The 21673-nt window shown below is 40.6% G+C and overlaps 1 long non-coding RNA gene across 1 annotated transcript; it reads left to right on the plus strand.

Moving 5' to 3' along the window:
• Positions 1–580: 580 nt before the first annotated feature.
• Positions 581–16285, plus strand: LOC117565944 (uncharacterized). The gene is made up of 3 exons (XR_004571950.2): positions 581–1705; positions 10386–10497; positions 14873–16285. It is a non-coding gene; the product is annotated as an uncharacterized LOC117565944 (long non-coding RNA).
• The last annotated feature ends 5388 nt before the right edge of the window (positions 16286–21673 follow it).

Here is a 21673-nt window from a genome sequence, read left to right on the forward strand (position 1 = left end):
CCGTCTGTCCATTCCTCTGACCATTCGCCAGCAAAGTTCACATGGAACAGGTCAAACAGTGAGGCGAATTCGCTGCTGTGTGTGTGTGTGTGAAGCTTTAAAATTCTGGTGAAAAGTCGGAAGCACTGTTGCTTAAGCAATATTGTGTCTCAGGTTTTTTTTCTTTTTTGGGGGCACACACAGCAGGGAGGGCAAGAGTTGAGCGCACATGGCGACAATTTAGCCAACGAAACTGGAGTCAGAAGCAGAGCGACTCCACGGCTAATGATCATTTGCGGCGACGGAGAGCAACAGAGAGCGACAGAGAGAGCGAGAGCGAGAGAATGGGTTACACACGGAGAGCGAGAGCAAGCGGCAGCGCAAGAGCAAGATAGCTATAGAGCCTACAGCGAACAGGTAATTACACCTGTGCTAATACGCTTCACTGAGCGCGCCATGTGCAAGCGAGACAAGCATAGGAGCTGTGGAGAACGACGACGACGAACTCGACGTCGACGTCGAGCGGCAGCCCGTCGAGGCAGCTCGGCGAGGTTACAAAAACCCCGTACCAGAGACGAGCCCAGACAAGTCGCAAATTGGAACGCAAGCGAGCGAGTCGCGTAGCACAAAGCAAAAAGATACAAAAAAAATAAACCTAAACGTACGCTTAGAACTCCAGAGTTTTGTTAGCCAGTGTGTGACTCAGTTCGACGCTTGAGGCCAGCGATAGTTGTTGCTGTTGTTGGTGGCGCGTTCGAATTTTTTTGTGTACGTCGCTTTTGGTGGTGGTTACCTGTCGTGTTGGCCACGTTTGTGTCGATCCGATCAGTGCACCGTCAGCGAGCGGCGCGCGCAGTTCGTCGTTCGTCCCCAGCAACAGTCACACAGTCAACAGTCAACAGTCAGCAGACAGCAGTCGAGCGGCAATAGCGCCAGCTGCGAGCGAGCCAGAGATATCACACACAACACACACACACACAACAACAAGCAAAAGTGTTAGATAAACTGATAATACAATAGCAAAATAGAAATAGACATGCACAGAAACGTGGCGCAAAAAACAACAACAACAACAACAACAATAAGAACTCAACAAACAACAATAAAACGAAAAAAAAAAGAAAACTATATATTAAAAAAACAACGAGAAATGAGCAACGTCAACGGCGAAAACGGAGAACGGCAAAAGCACAGCGCACAGCGCACAGTGTCAATAAAACTCTCGAATTCATTAACACAACACAAAACGTTCTATTAGTAAGCACTTGCAAATTTTGTGCTCCACAACGAGAAGGCGAGAGGAGTCGAGAAGGGAGCGAGGACAACACAGCGGAGCATCGCAGCGTTGAAAAGAAGACTCAAGCAGAACAAAAAATTAGCGTTGAGAGACCCTATCGAATTGGGAGAAGCAACAGCAACAGCAACTTGTTCACCAGCAACAGTTGAAAGGTCTAAGCTATCAAATAGAGGAGAGCACTGCAAACACACACACATACACATGGGCTCAGCGACTGGCATAAAACACCTCATAAACGTCAGACGCCAGACAGAAGAGACTCTCAAAAAGTTAGAGCCCATAATAAAAATCAACAGCGACAACAACAACAACTACAACAGCAGCATCAGCAGCAACAGCAGCCGCAACATGAGCAGCAACAAAAGTAACAACAACAGCAGCAACAAAAGTAACTGCTGACCGTTGTGTCCTTGGCCTCCAAAAGGGCAGGTGAGTTCAATATTTTATTATGTACAAAATAACGATATTATGTATTGTGTTCTCCTTATATACGTTGCTCTTTTTGGTCTTGGTTTTATTACCATTTTGCCATGCATCATTAATCAGCGTCAACTAATAGATCTTTTGCCTCAAATTATGTTAGATATAAGTTATTCGTGTAGAGATCAAAGATTTACCTGCTAATGTTCAAATGTTAATGAACAAAGAGACCCTTTTAACCCGCAGCTACATACATATATATTTTGTAGTTGTAGTTTCTCGAACAGATTCACTTTTAAATGCAAACATAAAACTTGTAAATTAAGCCGACTATTCGTCCAATTTCAAGTACTTAAACTAAATATGGCGAAACTTTTAAAATGCCAAAGAGAATGATTTCATTATAGTTCAAAATAATTTTTAAAAAGTTTTAAAGTTTGAGAACCGGACATATCAGAAATATGAATTTTCTAAATTTGTGAAAATTCATATTAAATTCATAATATCACAAAGATACAAGTTTTTTAAATCTTTTGCCAGTTTATTTTATGTTTTATAGTATTTCTTTTACTATATTTATCACAAATTTCTTTCTGAAATTCTCCCCATCTAATTTTCCTCGAAAAAACCCTTTCCGTTAAAAATAGCTCCGAATGGGTCTTCGACTTTTCAAGCTTCTAAAAAATCCCCAGCTTCATGTGAACTATATTTAGAGCTAGCTGAAAATTATAAGCTTCAAGCTGAACGCTATCCATAATAGTTAACAATGAAAAGAAAGAAACAAATACGTGTCTTTCTTTTTTGCGCCATCATTTTCAATAATTTGTAGCTAAGAGAGAGAGAGAGAGAGAGAGACAGGTGGGGAGAGGAAAAAAAGCATTTAGCGGCGCTTTAAACAAGTCAATAAACGATTAAAATAATGATTTTTCAAAAAAGCGAGTGAGAGATGGGATACACAAAATTAAAAAAATGAATTATTTTGTAGCCCACACAAAAGGCAAACAGGCCTAAAAAATAATAATAATATTACAGACAAAAGAAAAATAAAAGATAAACTTAAAATGAGGAATGAAAAAAACAAAAAAATACTAAGCGAAGCAGAAGAAGACGACGAAAAATTGTATAATAAAAGGCTGCTGAATCGACAGTTGGACAGTTCTCGGCACTGATATTTTGTTGTTGTTGTTGTTGTTGTGTGTGTGTTTTTTTTCTCTTTTTATTTTTGGCTATAATTGCGAGCCAAGTCGCGGCAAGTGACATCATTTTAGGCAACTTTTTGGATTTGGCAAACAAGTTGTACTCGAAGAGTAAAGTTGTTGCTCGCCACACTCGTTGTTTGTGTAGTTGTAGTCAGGGCTTAATTGCTATGACTTTATTAGGTTATCAGTTGTGCGATTGTCTGAGTGTATGTGTGTGTGTGTGCGTGTTGATTTTGATGTACCAATGTTGTTGTGTGTTTGAGTTATGTCTCATTAGCAACACGTGTGAGCCTGAAACTTGAACTCCACCACAGCTCAGCTCCGATCAGCTCAGCAACATGGCACACACAGATACACACAGAAACACACACATTCATACGTGAACACATACAGTTGCAATATCAATTACAGCATGCCACAGGAGCAGTCGCAGTTGCAGCAGTTGTTGGAGTCAGTAACTGGTTTCTTTTTTTTTACTTGGCTCAGTACAGCACAAAATGTACGAGAAGCAAGCACTAAAACCAAAAAAAAAAAAAATAAAAGGAAGGAAAAAAGAAATAAGAAAAGCAAAATCTCATTGCTGTTTGGGACACCTCCTGCACAAAGCTGAAGCTGAAGCTGCAGCTGAAGCTGGCTCCTGCAGGTTTCAAGTTGCAAGCATTTGCCTTGGACTCCGACCGACTCCTAAAATGACCCAGAGCTATCCACACACATACAGCTCTTGCTGTGGCCATAAAGTTGCAGCAGCCGTCGCAGCAGCAGCAGGAAACTGAAAGCAGCAACAATTTGCAAACTCATGCCAAGGCAGCCTTAAAAGGCCGCTGCTTTACTCCGATCTACAGCAATCTGCTCTGACTAAATCCCTGGCAAATAAAAGTGCGTGATTTGTGTGTTGAGGCCAAGTGATGTGGCCACCATCCACGGTGCAGCCGAGTGAGGCACAAGTGAGAGACAAGTGAGAGACAAGCGAGAGACAGCGCCGAGAGAGCGCAAAGTGTGTGTGTCTGCCGACAATCCATCAGGTCTGTTGACCCCCAAGAGGCCACAGAGCTCTGCTTCTACCGTTGACTCTCATACTGACTTTGACTCTGATTCCAACACCAACTCTGACTCTGACTCTGCCGCTGTTGGTGGCAGTTGCGCGCCTGTCTAATTGCCGTCAAAGTCGCAACACTTAGCCAGGCTCAGAGTCGTGTGAATCTGCCACCAGTTGAGCATCAGCTTCAACCTGTAATAATTGCCAGCGGGTCATGCAGCAGCTTCAACAGCTTCAACAGCAGCAGCAGTCGCAATAGTTGAAAGTCTCATCTTCAACTTCAACTACAAGCTTGAGCTTGAAAGTTCCTTTATTACACACTTGCAAACGTCAACAGCTTGCAAAAGTGTTTCTCTGCCTGCTTCGTGCACGGATCACACACAACACTTAACCATGACAATGAGCTGAATTACAACTAACTGCAACACGAGACGAGCACAACTACTTAACTCTAACGAGCCGTGAAAATTTAAAGGATAATGAACTCCGAAAACGAATGGCAAAGCACTTAAGCTTCCATTAGAATGCCTAATGTTTTGGCATATAATAAAATGGAAATGTTGAGTATGGATTTTCACCGAAGGGTTTCAAATTTCATTGACTAGTTGAATGAGATTGTTGAATTCCATTACAGCAAAAGAGAACTTGACTATTCAGAGCATTATCAACTGTAAAGATCTTTATATATTTTTAAAATTATATTAATTTCAATACTACTTTTGTCAGTACAATTATACATCAGCATCAAATTAACCCTTTGGCAAACTCTTTAGTTTAAATTGTTTTTTTTTATGCGCTTCGTGTAAAAACTTTATATTAGCTTGACTTTTCAGCAGAGCAAGTGTAGTTCGGAGTCCAAGTGTCTTGTTAGTTGGCTTCGTTGTAGTTGTGGTTTTTTTTTTTGGTTTTTATTTTCCGGCATGTCGAGCACTTCTGAAAAAGTTGCTGCGTTTCCTGGAATGGTCTCAGACCCTAGCTCCAGAGTTAAAGTCAGAGTAAGAGCCGGAGTCGGAGTCAGCCAGGGGCCAGACAATCTCACTCGCTCATTTTATGTTTTATTTATTTTTATTTGCTTTTTTTGTGAATGTGTGTGTGTGTTTTTGTTGTATTTACTATATGTGTACCTATGTTTTGTTTGCTTTTTACATTTTATTTTCTTTTTTTTAATGCTGACGGTAGCGCTGACCTTTTTCGTTGTTGATGTTGTTGTCACATTTTTTTCGGCAGAAATTGTAAAAAAGATTTTGTTCAAAGCGCCGCTGCGACGGCGGCGATCTGCGTTTGGGGCGTTAATGATCGCCGCTGGGCCCAAATGGGATGAACTAACTGGATTGGTAGCATTGCAAATAGCCCAACAATTGGTCAAAAAAGAAAAACGAAAAGGAAGGGTTATTGCTACCGGTCGCAAGAGCAACACACGCAACATGGCAACAAATGGCATCATTTAAAAGCCCATCAGGGCAGGCAGCTTAGCTCTGAGCTACAGTTACAGCTACAAGTTTAGCTGCAGCTTTGATGTTGCTGTTGTTGTCCAACTCAAAATCACAAAGTCAAAGTCAGAGTCAGCCACGATGAAGACGAAGAAGACTCCATCTTCATCTTCAGCTTCAGCTTCATCGCCAACGTTCAGCGTCCATCGTCACACAGGTGCACAGCAGGCAGTAGTCACAACATCGCACTGCTCATATATCTTTTGCGCTTTTGGGTTTGTCCAGCTGCAGCTAAGAGTGGACACAGACTGGGAGAGAGAGAGAGAGAGAGGGTGAGGAAGCAGCAGAACAGAGAGGGGGAGGCCGGCTGCTTCAATTGATGCTGACAGCGAATGAAAGGCGCTGCTGCTTGCTCCAAACTGAGCTGAGGTCGTAGCAGCAGCAACCGCAAAGACTCTGACCAGCGACTCAGACTCAGACTCCGACTCAAACTCAGATTCAGACTGCGACTCTGACTCTTACTTCCTCTAGAGAACCAGTTTGAAGCCACGACCACGACAACGTCGACTCCCCAGATCAATTCTAGCAGATTTCACTTTTTTTTCTGTGTCTCTACTCCATACGTTCGCTTCTCGCCAAGTCTCGACTCTCGACTCTGGGCACTGTCTGTATTTTTTTTCTTCTTCTGCTCGTTTTAAGGTGCAGCTCGAACAGTTGCAACTGTTGTCTGTTGTCTGCTTGTCGTCGTTTTGTTCCTGCAACGTTCACCAGCTTCCAAGCTGAGCTCCTCAGCTCTTCTGCATTGCATTTTTATCTGAATGAGTCGCGCAAACATGTTGTCGTTGTTGGCTTCGTTGCATGCCACAAATGTGCGATTGGCATGTCAAAAGAATTATGTATTGATTTTTGATTTCGCATCGCGGAAGAATCCTTCTTCTTCTTTCGTTCGATGTCTTCTCCTAGGCAACTGTCCGCCCCCAAAAGTCCCATTAAGGCGCTACAAAAATTAAAACTCATGTAACTCGCAAAGGATGGCCAAAAAAATACAGAAAAAACAAAAACAAAACGAGTTTGCTCTGAGTAAAGTGGGCGCCGCTTGGACGGCGAAAATGAATGACACTAAACGCTACTGACAGCAAACATTTGTCGGTCGACTATCTCAACAGGAGTAGTTAATTACTTTTGCACGAAATTATGTTAGTTAATTGATTAAGCGTCGAATATTTTGAGCGCTTTTGATTACGAACGACCCAAGCAGACAGCTAGACAGCAGCCAGTCCAAAAGAAAACAGGCTCTAGCCGTGCCTTAAAAACAAAAAAAAAAAACTCCACTCAAAAATTGCAACAAACTCTGGCGAAAATACTTCGATCGCAGCCTCTTGCTGCACCCACCCACGCGCTGCAGGCAACGAGCTAGGATGCGGATTTTGCTGCCGTCTAAATATGTATGTACATGGGCGGCACTTTTTTTTCTGTAATGGCGGAGGGGGCTTTAACATCAAATAACCCGGCACGAAGCACAGACAAGAGACCAACTTAATAGCGGAGTTGTGCTGCTTTCAAGAGACTCGATCAGAAAAATATAATTAAACAAGACTTTCCCTACTTGAGACAATGTAGATAATCCTGCAATCGATATTTAGCAAATGAAAGTTGAAAAGTTACTTTAGGCAGAACATTTAGCAAGCAAGATGAACTACGCTTCACTACAGAAAGTATTTCTATTTAAATTATGAGTAAGAAGAGGAAAAGAAAGTATTTTAATTCAAATACAGCTAAATACATTTTTTTTATAAACAAAACAGCAGTTAGAAAGAAAAGTATCTTATGATCTAACCCCTATCTGAAAAAATAAGCATCTTAAAGTTCCAAATTCATCTACTATACTGCATATTTCAAGCATCAAATCAGCTGATAAGAACGTATATTAATGTTGTGCCTAAACTGAAATGCATATTTTAAACATCGGTAGCTGATGAAAATGTATCTTTAAGCATTAAGAAAATTATTTCACAAGTTCAAATTCAGCTAAATGCATAATATAAACAGCAAAGCGGTAGCTAGATAAAAATGTATCTTTAAGTTATGTAACATTTAGACTCTAAGCTAAAAAATAGTATCTCAAAGCTATGCAAATTCGTAGGCGCTTTAATTAGTTTGCGCAAATTAAGATGTAGATCAGTGTCGATAGATTAAATGCTGATAGTAAATCTGATATCATCATAACTTATGTGCTGACTGTGAAAATCGAAAACCAGCTTCGGCTGAGTATAAACTTGTGTTTTGTTGAGATCCATTTGACCATTAGCTGGCCTATGATAAAAAAAGTCTGGTTTTTCTGTATTCTTCTGTATTTTCGAAAGGCAGCACTAGCAGAGATAAGCGCAACACAGCTTAGGCAGATATTGATCTATAGAAGATCTATTGAAGACAGGTTTTTAGGGCCAGCAGCTTATGAAACACACATAATACAATTTATGAGCTGAGCCGAGTTAAGTGAGAGAACTTGAATGCGATAGACAGCCATTGCTATTGTTAATAACTATCTATTATAGTTGTTCACAGAAATATAATGTAAGTGTGTGTGAGTGTGTTGTTAATAACCAACAGATACACACACACATACACACACAAATTAGTAGAGGGCCAGACAATAGAACGAATCGTTTCACATTGTCATTTAAGGCTTTGCCAACGCATTCAAAATTGCGCGCATTGTTTGTGTGACTTGCATTGTTGTTGTTGTTGCTGTTAGTGTTGTTTTTGTTGCTCCTCCTCCGTTACTGTCAACTACTCGACACACGCAGATAACCACAAAAACACAAACAACAACCAAAAAAAAAAAAAAAAAGTAAAATAAAATTACATACACGACTTTTTCATAACAGTCACGTTTTTCTCGCTCTCTTTTCTTGAGTTTTGTTGTTGCTATTATCATATACACATATATTTGTTACTTTTATTTGCTTTGCTGACGGGCCACAAAACAAAAAACAGAAAACAAAAAAAAAATCGGGAAGCGATATTCAATTGTAGCACTTCTGACGCATCGAGTAAGCAAACAAATCAGTCCGAAAAATATGTAGAAGAAGAGGGAATGGAAAATCTTTTAAATCAGATTAGAAACCGAGAGAGAGATACAACAGCTTGAGCTTCATCAGCGTTGCTTACACAGCACAAAATAAGATACAAAGCTGCACACAACTACATACACATACATACAATGAGTTCGAGCTCAAGAGGGAGATTATGATGTTCGGAGCGCGTTTTAGCCTGGCACATTGCATTGGCACTCAGACGTCGCCAGGCTGCCAAGTTAATGACAGCTTCAAGTTACTCGCGACTCGACTGCGACTGCGACTGCGACTCTGACTTCGAGTTCGAATGCGGTCTTTTGGCTTTGACTCTCTTGGCAATTAGTTAAGGCAGGCCACTCGCGCCATACGTGGCGTATACGTAATATGACTATATATCATCAACGCGCTCTCTCGATCGCTGTGTGTGCGCGCGTGTGTCTGTGTGTGTGTGTGTTTGAATGATGAGTGTTGAGTGCTGGCCTGGCAAATAATTGCTACTGTTCATCAGCGTCGTGAGCTGCCAACATATAATTAAGATCCGGACAACAGCAACAGCAGCAGCAGCGCCTCATAAAGGTCACCAAAAAGTCTCATTCTTCCGTTAGCGCGCTCTATCTCTCTCTCTCACGCTCTCTCTTTCTCTGTCTTTCGGACTCTCTCGGATCATTTAAAACGCAATAATTTACTAAATAAGGCAGCAGCCGAAAACATCAACGAAATGTGCATTTGTGCATAACTTGGCACAATTATGAAATACTTGAAAGGCTTCCACTGTCGAAACCGGTTGTGAAGAGAGAACCCAAAGAAAACTTCATAAATAATAATGAAGGATAATGATGATGATGTTGCAAGCAGTCAGACGGACAGACGGACAGGCAGACAGGGGGAAATGCCACGCCAAGCTGGCTGCAGCAGAACTGGCTGAAAGTGCCGCCAAGATTTATGCATGTAAAAACTGAGTGTGTATGCGTGTGTGTGTGCAGGATGAAGATAAATACAACAAAGTCTGGCAGGGCATTAAAACTTAACTTCTGCATGCAAGCCGTAGATGAAGATGAAGCTTGAGGCGGGGGTGTCCTTACACGCAGCTCCCCGGGCCGCTTTATTTGTCAAGATTAATTACAAAATTTGCGTTAAATCATAATTTTCAATGTTTTACGACACAAGAAAAGAGGGGGAAGAGAGGGCAGCACCTTCCGCTGATTTACGGCTGTTTGTTGTCGACTCGTTGTTGCCGCTTGCTGTTGTTGTTGTTGTTGTTGTTGTTGCTGTTGTTGCTGTTGTTGTTGACAAGCCCACGCTGACTGGCCAAAAAGGCGTGTGGCAACAACGAGAGAGCATTTGCCATTTTGCCTGGGAATGACATTTATGGCCTCGCTCTGTGCCATACCAAATGAATTTCTGTCTACAATTATTTCTACGTTTTTTATTTGATTTTTTGTTTGGTTTCGGTTTTTTTCTACTGATAAGCTGGCCGCAAAAATTTGATTGGAAAAATTGGTTGTGCTAAATTTAATAGCAAACTGCGCAAAAACAAGTTTTATTTTTGTTTAATTTCAACAAAAAACGTTCTCGATAAAAGCAGCTCAAATTGCAATTATTGTGCTAAATAATATTAATTAGAAGAAAGCAAAAAGCTTCAATATCTTTGATAAGCTCTTTTAATGTTCGTAATCGAAACTTTCTGGGAAAATTAGTAAAATTTTATTGCCTAATAACTGACAGGAAACAATAGATATTTGCAGGCTATAAATCACATATTTAACATTTACGATTTGAAGAGATTAAACAGATATTTTGTTCTGAAAAAACAGTTTAATAAAAAAAAATGCTTAAAAGGCAATAACTTATGCAATTACTTGGCACTTAACTAGAACATAAGATAGAGTTAATTAACTTTTTAAAGTGTGAATTGTATTAAAGTAAAGTTTTATTATTTGCTTGCAGCGCAACAACGCAACATCAATGGGGGCAAAAATAGAGGCTGGCGGCATTTGACATTTCCCCGGAGTCCTTTTTGTGCTGCATTTGCGACAAATGGAGCGAAGTTTTGTGGCAGGTAAGCGCAAGCGACTTTTATGCTGTTTATGGTTTTAATTAAGAGAGAAAGAGATAGGGATATAGAGAGAGAAAGAGAGACACGAGGTGCAACATTGGTGCAGCTCATTAGCAGCAATTTGTTGGGGCATGCCGACAAACAACGTTTTCATGAGAAGCGCACACGCTCCCAGAGCTCCTCAAGCTGAAACCTTATATGAGACTAGCTTGCTGCGTGAGTTGTGCGTGAGTGTGCGAGTGTGTTGAACTTGTTAATTATGCATGTGGTACAGTTTTTCTTTATTGTTGTGGTTGTGTGTGTGTGTGTGTGTGTGAGGCGTTATCTATCAAGCGAACGTAGCAAGCCGAATCGTTAAATTCAAATTGACAGCGTCGCACAATCAGTGAAAGCGTGTGAACTGAACTTGAGACTTTGCCAACAGCAGACGGACAGACAGATAGACAGATAAACAATAAAAATACATAAAAAAACCACAGGGAAACAAGAGCTAAAATACAAGCTGAGCGCCGGATTTGCCTAATGCATATGCAAAGAAACTTTGTGTGGCATGAGCCGGTATGAGGAGGAGGAAGGAGGCAAGAGGAAGGCACAAACAGAGTGTGGTAGCCGACACATAAATCTACACATGTTTACACATTAGCCAAAGGCACTTTAACTCTATGTGTGCTTGTGAGCTTCCAAGCTACACACAACATTTGCCATATCAGTTGACAATTTGTCAACTGGCTGCGACTTGAATGACATTTTCCATACCGACCAACCGAACAAACAATGGACAATAACAACAACAGCAACAACTACTTGCCGATTCCAATTCATGAAATGCACAATTGTTGTCTGCTGTCTGCTGTCAGCAACAGCAACAACAATAACAACACAAGTATTTCAAACAACAACAACAACAGCAACAGAAGTCATTACTCGTTTTGTGACTAGACCGAAAGCATAATATTGATAAGTGTTCCAAGTGAATTTCATTGCACAAGTGGCCTTATCAAAATACCTTTACCTATCGCACACCCACACCTACATGCTTAAGGTGTAAAAGTGTGTGTAAGTGCAAGTGTGAGTGTGTGTGTGTGTTTGTGTTTGTTTAAAGTGTGAGTCAGGTTAATAGATTTCGTTTCATTGTCAGAAACATTTTGTGGGCTATATGTCATCGTTTTCATTTGACAGTAGCTGTTGTATTTCTTCACACACTGCTTATGAAATACGAATAATTGGACAGACAAATATACCACAATTATAGCTATATATGGTATATTAATAAAGTAATACATTTTTAATATACCATAGAGTACAAAATATACCAGACTGTCAGGCAAAGGAACTAAGATCCGATTGCAGTATAGGTTTTTTGCTATCAAAAGTGATACTTGAATAACTTTTACAATTTGTATGTGCTTGAAACCAAATTTTCAGGAATCTTACATACTATAATTATAAAGATTTGTGCATACACCCAAGAACGCCACTTTTCAGAGCAGAAATAACAAACAAAGCTTGGGAGATCAACATCTTATAGTTATGAAGTCAACACAAATTAGAGTATTAATATTTGTGCTTGTATTAGTGAAAGGTGTGTCATAACAAAAAACATATATATAAAAATGCTTGGACAAAGCTGAATTAAAAGTGAGAGAAGGTTCTCCAGCACACATTAAGCGCTTAGAAAGGAGATTTGTTTCATGGAGTTTTAGCCTTGAGTTCAAGTTGTAAAGCTGCAGGTGAAAAACCTGATTTTAGATTTTGGCTCGTAGGTACCCAACTTTTTTATGGCATATTATCAATTGAGGCAAATGATAAGCCCCAAGTGATCATAAACTATAAACTATATACACTTTTCCAAAACAGTTTATGGCCTCGTCATCTATCATTTCGCATCTGAGAGAAGCTAAAAGTTGCGCTCTTTTTTTCTTAGTTGGTCTATGATCATTTGAGTTTGGTCATAAATCCGCATCTATTACTTATCAGCAGTTGGGAATCTGTTCGGCTCCTGTGCTCTTGGCCAGCTTCGAGCTGCAGAGAGATAAATGTGCCCGCGAAAACTTTGACAAGCGATTAACTTTACAATTTATCGCGTGGTCGACAAAAAAAGAGAGGAAAACAAAGTCTCAATTGAAGCGGCGATTGTCGTAAATCTTTTCCTCTCTCACTGACTCTTTCTCTCTCTCTGTCTCTTTCTGCTGCCGCATGTTGCGTCATTAATTTAACTAGTTGTTGCAACAAGCGTCTGGGTCAGGCAGCCTGATTAAAACATCAGGCCAAGCAGTAAGCTCTGTTCTGTTCTGTTCTCTGTGCTACCTGCACAGCTGCCACAAGTTGTGCAGTGGCAAGTGGCAAGTGGCAAGCGTTGTTGTGTGCCCACTTGGCGTATTTATTTATGCATGTTTAAACATATTTAATGTCATTATGGGGCACCCAAGACCAACACGCATTTAATTATGCTCAACGCATTAAATTAATGAACATTTTTATCAGCGTGCCGCGCAACGTAAACTCTCAAGTTGCCATGCAGGTTTTCTGTTCATCTTCTTGTTGTTGCTGTTGTTGTTTTCCTTTTCGTTATCCGCGCCCAAGAACCAAACTGCAACGTGCCACAGTTGCAACAGTAGCTGCCGCTGCTGCTGTTCCAATATATTTATTGCAGCATCCACAGCGCTGTCGTTGTCGTTGTTGTCGTGTTGTCTTCGTCGCCTTTTGCCGCGTTTTAATCGCATTTAATATATCATTTTATTAAGCCAATCGTTGGCTGTCGCTTGTCTCTGTGTTGTTGATTCTCTCTTGGGATTCTCACTTGAGCTCGACGCCCGACACTCGTTGCGTCTGCTTAGCGTCTGGCTTGGCAATTTGCGTAATGCTGTCATAAGGCTGTCAGTTTATCATTCTCGACTCGCGCTGCCTTGCATCTCTTTATATTAATTTCTTGAATGACTTAAAGCGGCGCCTCTAGCGACATGTGATGACACCTAACTAAAGCTTCACTGTGGCAGTTAAAGTCGCAGTTTTCAGTTGCAGTTGCAGTTCGCAGTTTGCACGCTGTCCACTTGACAGCTAGATGAAATGCAGCAATGCCTGGCATTTAATTGTGGCATGTGGCAAGTTCCAAGTAACTGCCTAGTGTTGTTTTGCAGCTGCTGGTTAACTGCAAACAGCATTCCACAGCTCAGCTCAACTCAACTCAACTCAACTCAATACAAACCAGCCAACAAAGCAGCCAACAGTCGACTAACCAGGCCAATTGTCAAATGCATCGACCAAAGCCACCCTACGAGATCGCTTTCAGTTGTCGCGCCTGCCTCTTAGCGCGTTGTTTTTTGTGGCCCAGCCCCAGCCTGTTGCCTGTTGCTCTCTGCTGACCACATAACTTACAACAGGCCAGCCTTACAGAGTAGAGTTCCCAGTCAACAGCAGTTCCCAGTCTTTAGTCTTCGGCCTTCAGCCTTCAGCCTTCAGTCTTCAGTCTCCCCAAGTCTTGCTTGCAACTACAGTCTTTACTATTTTGTTGTTGCTTCGCCTGCTCTCGCTTTAGTTTCCTGCCTTTAATGTTGGCTCTATTATGTAGAGCAGCGGCATTAGCCGATGGCAGATGGCCAACGAGCAAGCGCCTAGATAATGCCAAGGGAAGTCTTACAATAGAGCTCCCAAGTTGGGGGCTGTCGAAGCAGAACTGATGTGTGCATAATTTAAGTGAGCATGTGGCTGAGGATTGCAGATGCTATGCCACAGATTAATCTGTTGCAACTTGCCACAAAAAAAGTATAAACGATATTAAGAGAATAAAAGCTACATTCAAGTAGCAAAGAAAACTATGTATATTTAAAAGAGTTCAAGACTTAAATTATTCAACAAATGTTTACAAAAAAGCTGTTGAGAGCCTTTAAAGTAATTCTGAATTTCCTTTTCAATGCAAATTGCTTGTAAAATAAGTTACACAAATCGTTGCAAAATGTGTAAAAGAATAGTTGCAATACAAGTATTTTTAAATGTATATTCGAAAATCTTGGTAAATAATTAAAATACTATTTTAAAAAGCCTTTAAAATATAAATTAAAATTATTTAAATTCATTTAAAATATTTCGGTATTAATTAAAAATGTTTTCGAAATAAATCCCATTAAAAACAAGTGACGTAAATCGTGTAAAACACATTTAAAGAAAAGTTCAATAAGAAAACTTTAAGAAGTTACAATAATGTGTTTTAAGATGAAGTCAAGTGTTAAGAATAATTAAGTAAATTCAAACAAGAAAAAAAATATTTATTAATGAATGAGTAAAGTATATTTAATTTATCTTCTGGCAGCCCTCGCGGCCTTGCTAGTTACAACGCCTTTCATTGATACTTATGTTATGTATCTCTCTCTCTCTCTTTCAGTGTTCTCTTGCAGACAACTTGAACATGTCAATCACGATGTGAATGTGGACTTGCGAAATGGCCGCGAGACGCTTCCTGTTGGGTAAGCTGATGCTGCTGCTGATACCTGATACATGAGACAACTAGGCAAGTAGAAGACAGTCAAGACAGACAGACAGACAGTCAAGGGGCAGTCAGATTGATGTTTAGTCAAAGCAAATGCCAATGCCAAGAGTTTGACAAAAAACTTGACTTGAACACGCACACGCAGAGGCACAGTTGACCCTGCCTAAAGCGACCCCTCGCTGACCTTTACCGCCTGCCGCGACTAATTTATCAAATAAAAGCAAAGCGAAATTGAATGTCGGTTCAGAGACGACGACGACGACGATGCATAATTAAGCTAAAAGGAAAAGAGACACAGAGCGAAAGGAAGGCAGCGGTATATTATGTTTTTTTTTACCTCTTTTTTTGGGGGTCTACAAATGCGTTTTTAAACCATTGAGCAACGCCTCTTTCTAACAGTTTTTTTGTTATTAGTTGTGGTTTCCATTCGGCTGTTTGATTTTTGTTAATTGCCGCTTATTAATCTTAGGGCTATTTCGCTGTGGCCTGTTTAATGGTCTTGCAAACAAAAATTCTAATTAATGAAATATTCGGGGAGAAAAAGAAAAAGCCACATTTTGTTAAACACAAAACAAAATTCCAAAAACGAAACTATTCTGGCCATTGTTTGGACGTCTTTCGACAATTAATCAAAAAGAACAGGCTCAGCATCCACAAAAAGAGAAAAAAAACTGTAGAATCTTCCAATAGACAAAGCCTAGGCATTGTCTATGAGATTGCTCGACGATCTTGCTCAGTGCGGCGCATTGACAAATTTGTTGGCAACTTGCAGCTTCAAATTAAGTCATCAATCATTTTGTGCTGTGATATCAAAGCAGCCGCGCTTTGATTAAACTGAAAACTGAAATTGAAATTGAGGGGCGACATTCATAATCAAATGATATTGAAAGTCAAGATGGTGGTCCAAACACAGATCTCTCTCCCATTCGAATTGACGTTGGTACAGTTTGAGTTGCTAACGAGTTGAGTTGATTCGAGTAGACGTAGTTGTATTTTCTGTGTTTGTAGAGTTGAAAGTTGCCAGGTAGATATCGCATGTGATTGAAATGAAATATAAAATTACATTAAATTACCGGATGTAATTGCGGTGGTCGTGCCAGTCGCTCAACTCAACTCAACCCAACTCGACTCAACTCGACTGAACGCAACGCAACTTAACTGAGCTCAGACTCAGTAGCAGAGCGTCTGTCTGCTCTCTTGCTCTGGTCAATGAATCATGGCCAAAACGAAGTGCGACGCAATTGTAGTCAGGGCAGTTGGGACAACAGGGCAGCAAAAAAAAAAAAAAAAAAACAGAGAAAAACAAAAGACTCTGGCAACGAACTTGAAGCACTTGGCGTGGGCGCACGCTCTCATGACCAAAAACGAAACAAGAAAACAGGAGAAGAAGTTGAAGCAGCAGAGGGCAGTTTCTACATGTGTGTGTGCAAACCCACGCTGCACTTTAAAAACTCGTAAAAACAAACACACACACACACACACACACACACAGAAGCGCACGCTGTGGGCCTCACAAGTCAATGACATTTGTCGTATCTTATCAGAGGCAAACGATTTTGTCAAACGAGCAGCAGCAACGACAACAACGACAACTGCCGGCACATTAAATGCCACTTTTTCACGCCACACGACATTTTCAATGCGCATTTAGTTGTCAATTATTTTTGATAGCCAGTCGCATGCCGATAAGAACACACACATATAGCATGTCTGGTTTTTGTTTCTTTAGTTGCAGTGGCAGCGGCGCAGCATCCAAGATTTGCATATTGAGCGGTTGTTTGTCTTTGCCAGCGTTTTGAGCCGCACCGGTATTAGCCCATTTTGGGCAGCGACTTTCTAAGGCTAAAGCACACAACTGGTTAAAAAGGCATAAGATAGTTACTTGCGACTGACACAAATCGCTGACAGTTTGCAACTTTCGAGTTAATTTATGAGTGAGATGTCGAAAGATCTGGCCTAAAGTATGCGGTCAACAATCATGGCCAAAACTAAATTGAAGCCATTCGTCACGAAATCTCAATAAACTCTTCAATGAAAAACTAAAAATTAAAAATAATAAGCCACAATTATTGCCATATATTGACATATTTTCGTGAAGATAAATTTAATTGCAGGCTTCCATATTTTTGTTAGCTTCCTTTCGAATTTATTTAATGTGCAATTGATTTATGGCAGTAACAACTCATTTAAAGTTGACTGCTAGCTCAATACGGTATTAATAATAAATTAAAAGAATTATATTTACTAGAAGTATTAGCCCCACATTAAGTTTAATTTGAGTGCTTCGAATAATAATTTATTGTCTGCTCATTTTGTTTTTTGGTTTAAATGCTTCGAATAATAATTTATTGTCTGTACATTTTCGTATAATTTTGAAATTGGTATTCAATTTATAATGTGAATTTATCATCAGTTTCACTCAGCATCGTAATGCCGTGGAAAATTGCATTTGTTCACATGCTTCGATATTGTACAATCAGAGCAGCTCTTTGTGACCCATATAAAAGATTTCAATTGAAAATATATGTATATGTGTGTGCGTGTAACACAAAGCGTGCAACAATTTTCGTTGAAAACAATTTGCAGCAAGCAAACACAGGCGGAGAAACAGACTGAAAAAAAAATGAAAATAAATATTTTCGCAGTGCATATGCCACGCACGTAGCAAAAGCAACACAACTGTGCAACAGCAGACAGACAGAGAGACAATCAGACAATCATGCACATAATCATGCCATCAATATATGGCAATTATCAATGAAATTTATAACAATCCACGAAATGTAACGAAAACATAACCGACCAATAAAAATTTAATTTTCATAAAGCAGGCATCTCAAAATCAGGAATTGCGAATGAGAATGAGAACGCTGGAGCAGCTGCAGCAGCAACCAATGTGAATGCCGCGTGCTGTGTCCAGTTCAGTTCGTCATACTCGAAACATGATGTTGTATTTCTCGTTGTTGCCTGTTGCCTGCTGCCTGTGATCTGCATCATAAAAACGTGCCAGATTGATGCGTGATTGAAATGCCAATTGGCTCACAAAAAAAAAGTCTCAAGTTGTAGATGAAGCTGAAGTTGCCTCGTTATTGTTGTGTTGTGTTTGAGGCACGTCGTTTGCTACAACTCAGAATCGGACTTGGACTCGGATTCGAATTCGGACTGTCGAGTGGTAGAAGCGCGTGTGGTTACCGTTAAGGCCTGCTTAAGAGGCGTCTTCATACCTAGAAACACGTATCTTCAATCTTTTCGCTCTGTCTTCCTCTCTCAGTTTGCATTGTCATTGCAGACAATTAGAACTGGCTTTGATTCCGTACAGAATAGAGAGCATAGAGCATTTGACTGCAATTTGCTTAAAAAGGCCGCGTTGATAAACGATAAAACAGTTTGCTTACTGTTACCTTTTGGCCATATATGACGATGTTGTTGTTACCGATTTCCGTCGCTTACCGTTCTTAGTTGACTTGAGTTGAGTTCTTGTCCATGACATGGTCAAGACCATGACTAGTTTCTTTTCTGCTTTTTCTTTTTATGTTCTACTCTTTGCCTGCCAGGTAACTGCACTCTGCTAAGCAGCTTGTAATGATGGAAAAACAAAATGAAACAACAGAAATGTGACAAAGAAGGAAACGTGAAAAATGAGAGAAAACAAACTGTCAACGCACATAATAGCCAAAATAAATTCTTAAGAGCATTTATAAATTACTTCGGTTACAACAAGATAACAACAGCTATAAGCAGATTTATGCTGAAAAGCTATTCAAGACTAATAGACTGATAAATCGAACTTTTTCTGAAGGTTGACTGTTAGTAAAAAGTGTTTTAAAAAGTTTTGAATTCAAATTCAAAAAGCATACAAAATATCCTTATAAAATTGTATGTTAGATACGATCTGGAAAGTTTTTTGCTAAATTAAAAAAGGGTATAGAAATATCCCTATTCGCTGTCAATAGAAAACTACTTCATCCTTGGTAGTGCAATAAGACTTCCATATTAGAACGCCTTTCTTGTTGCTCGTGGTATTCCTATTAATATTTATGCGTTTTGCCGATGACGCTTTGGCTGGCTGTGATGAATGAGTTTTGCGCTGCTGTGCTGTGCTGTGGCAGCAGCTGCAGCTGGAATCTTGAATCTTGGCGGAGCAACTGGCGCCAAGTGAACGGCGACATTCGACGGGCGGCCAACAGCCAACTGCCAACTTCCAACTATCGAGTGCCAAGTGGCAAGTTGCTGGCCTGGCCATGTAGGGCAGGCAACGACTACTAACAATCAATGAAAGAGAGAAAGAGAGAGAGCGATCGACTGTAAATGACTCTCTAAGTCCATCTCTTTCCAGTTGCTGTCTGTCTGTCTAGCTCAGTGGCAACAAATTGACCATTTCAATTAATGAAAAACGCACTTAAACATTAAAGAGTTGTTCGGACTGTCCGTAGCAGGGTCTTCAAGTGTTGGCGCTAATGATGCGATGAGATGCGCGTGGATGCGATGCGAAATGGAGATGGAGATGGGGCTGCGAATGGAGATGAAGATGCAGAAGTTGCCACGCTGCGAAGTTACGAGATGCGAGATGTGAGATGTGGAGACATGTAACAGCGTAGACCGCTCACATTTGCATATTTTGTTGTCGGTTTGTCTTTCTTCAGCTGCTTTTTTTTTCATTTTCGCTCTGACGCCGATGATTATTGCCGGGGCCAGAGATTAAGCGCGTAAATTTGTCGTTAAAAATCATGTTCAGATATTGCGAAGAGATTGAGGGGAAAACAGGCGAGGGGCGAGGAAGGGGGGGAACGATGTTAACTGCGACACGCGATTACGTTAGCGGGCTGCCTTGAGAAATGGTCAAACAGCAGCTGTTGAGTTTTTAACTGTTTCGCGTCGTTGCTGTTGTTGTTTGTTGTCGTCCGAGTGGAGGTTTGATTGCGCCGCTTTTTGATTGATGGCTGTCGCCTCACGACGCATGCTCGGCATGTCTATGAGGCGAAGACGGTCAGACTGACTGACTGACTATCTGACGAACTTGCCTAGCTGCCTATAACTGCCTAACTGCCTAACTGACTGACTTCCAGAGTGACTGCCTGACTGACGTACTGATTTACCGTTGCCTGATAAGCAGCACACAACACACAAAAAAGTGGCAATTACATGAAATGGAGCAGCCGAAATTCGGCATTCGACATTTCGCCATTTCGCTATTTTGGGCATTTGCATAAATTGGCCGCAACGAAGCGAAACATAGCGAAGCGAAACGAAAGACTTAGGCAACAAACTCGATTACAATTTGCCATCTCGCATCTCGCTTTCTTCGTGACTAATTTACGGCGACGTTTTCCCAGCCCCAGAGCACAACAGCCACAGAGCTCCAACCAAAGTCAGAGACCAGAGGTCATTTGTAATTCACCAACCAAGCAATGAACCAACGAAAAAACCAAAAAAATAGCAGTCAAAGCAATTTTCGATGTTACAATTTTTTGCTAGGCAACAGCTCAATTTCGTTGTGCCCCCAATTTCGTGGCAGCGATCGCCTTGGCTCAGTGAAGCGCAATCGCGCATTGAAATACATTAAACTGCGCTGCTTAATTAGCTAAGCTAACATGATAACTTTTTAATTGGCTTCCTCTGCTGCTGCTGCTTCTTTTAATAATCATAATGTTGTTTGTCTTTCGCTGCTCATTTTCTTGAATTTTTTAACCCAAATTGGATTGTAATTTTATGCAGCCACAAAATGATTTTTCACAGCGAATTATGCGGCCAACCGCAGCGACCCAGACACTTCAGCCCCAAAGCTTTATATTATATGTAGAGAGAGAGGGAGATATCAACATGATAGCACATGCAATATTCAGGTGGGAACTTGTATTTCCCACGCACATTGTCTCCCCCGTCCCCTGTGACACCCGCAGCTTTCAACACCCTCCCCTTGAAAGCGTCGCCTCTTCCTGCCATCAATGAAAATGAACAACTTCCGCGAAGCGCGCCGCAAAAAGAGAGAAAAAAACAAACACAAAAATTTGCGTTTTTGATTAAATCGTGGGATAGATCAAAAAGCGCGAGGTTACCTTATCAGGCACTAAAAAAAAAAGAGAAGCCAAGCACACAGGTGCGCAGTGTATCCCACAACGTGGGATAGATGTGAACAGTAGTCTAATAAAATAAAATGTGGATCCTCTGGCTTCTGGCCTGGCAGAGAACAAGTTCATTTGAGTAGTTGTTTTTATTTTGTTTTTTTTTTTTTTTTGCAGGTAAATAACTTTTGAAGTGTCTTTCCCAGATCAAAGCAGCCAGTCAGCCAAACCAGCGTTGCCATATCGGGCAAACACGTGGGATAGATCTCTCGACGAGGCTACTTCAAGTACTCACTCTGCTCTCTCTCTCTCTCGCTCAGGTAAGTTAAGGTTGCCAACCAACCAGTTCTAAGTTCTCAGCAAAAAAAAAAAAAAACAGTGAACAAAAAAATGTGGTAGCTTTATTGGTCTGCATCTCGGCACAGTTAATGGCACTGGAAGAATTCACGGGGTTTTTATAACACACCCGTGATCTCTTAGTGGCATCTATGGTGCGGGATATTGCGTATACACAGACCTCCCAACAAAAAAAAAAAAAAAAAACAAAATAACGAAAAACGAAAATAAAAAAAGCAGAAAAACTTCCTCCTCAGTGCTGAACATTGAGTACGTTAATTGTGTTAATTGAGTCGTA

The sequence above is a fragment of the Drosophila albomicans genome, chromosome 2L (assembly GCF_009650485.2).
Source record: "Drosophila albomicans strain 15112-1751.03 chromosome 2L, ASM965048v2, whole genome shotgun sequence".
NCBI lineage: Eukaryota > Metazoa > Arthropoda > Insecta > Diptera > Drosophilidae > Drosophila > Drosophila albomicans.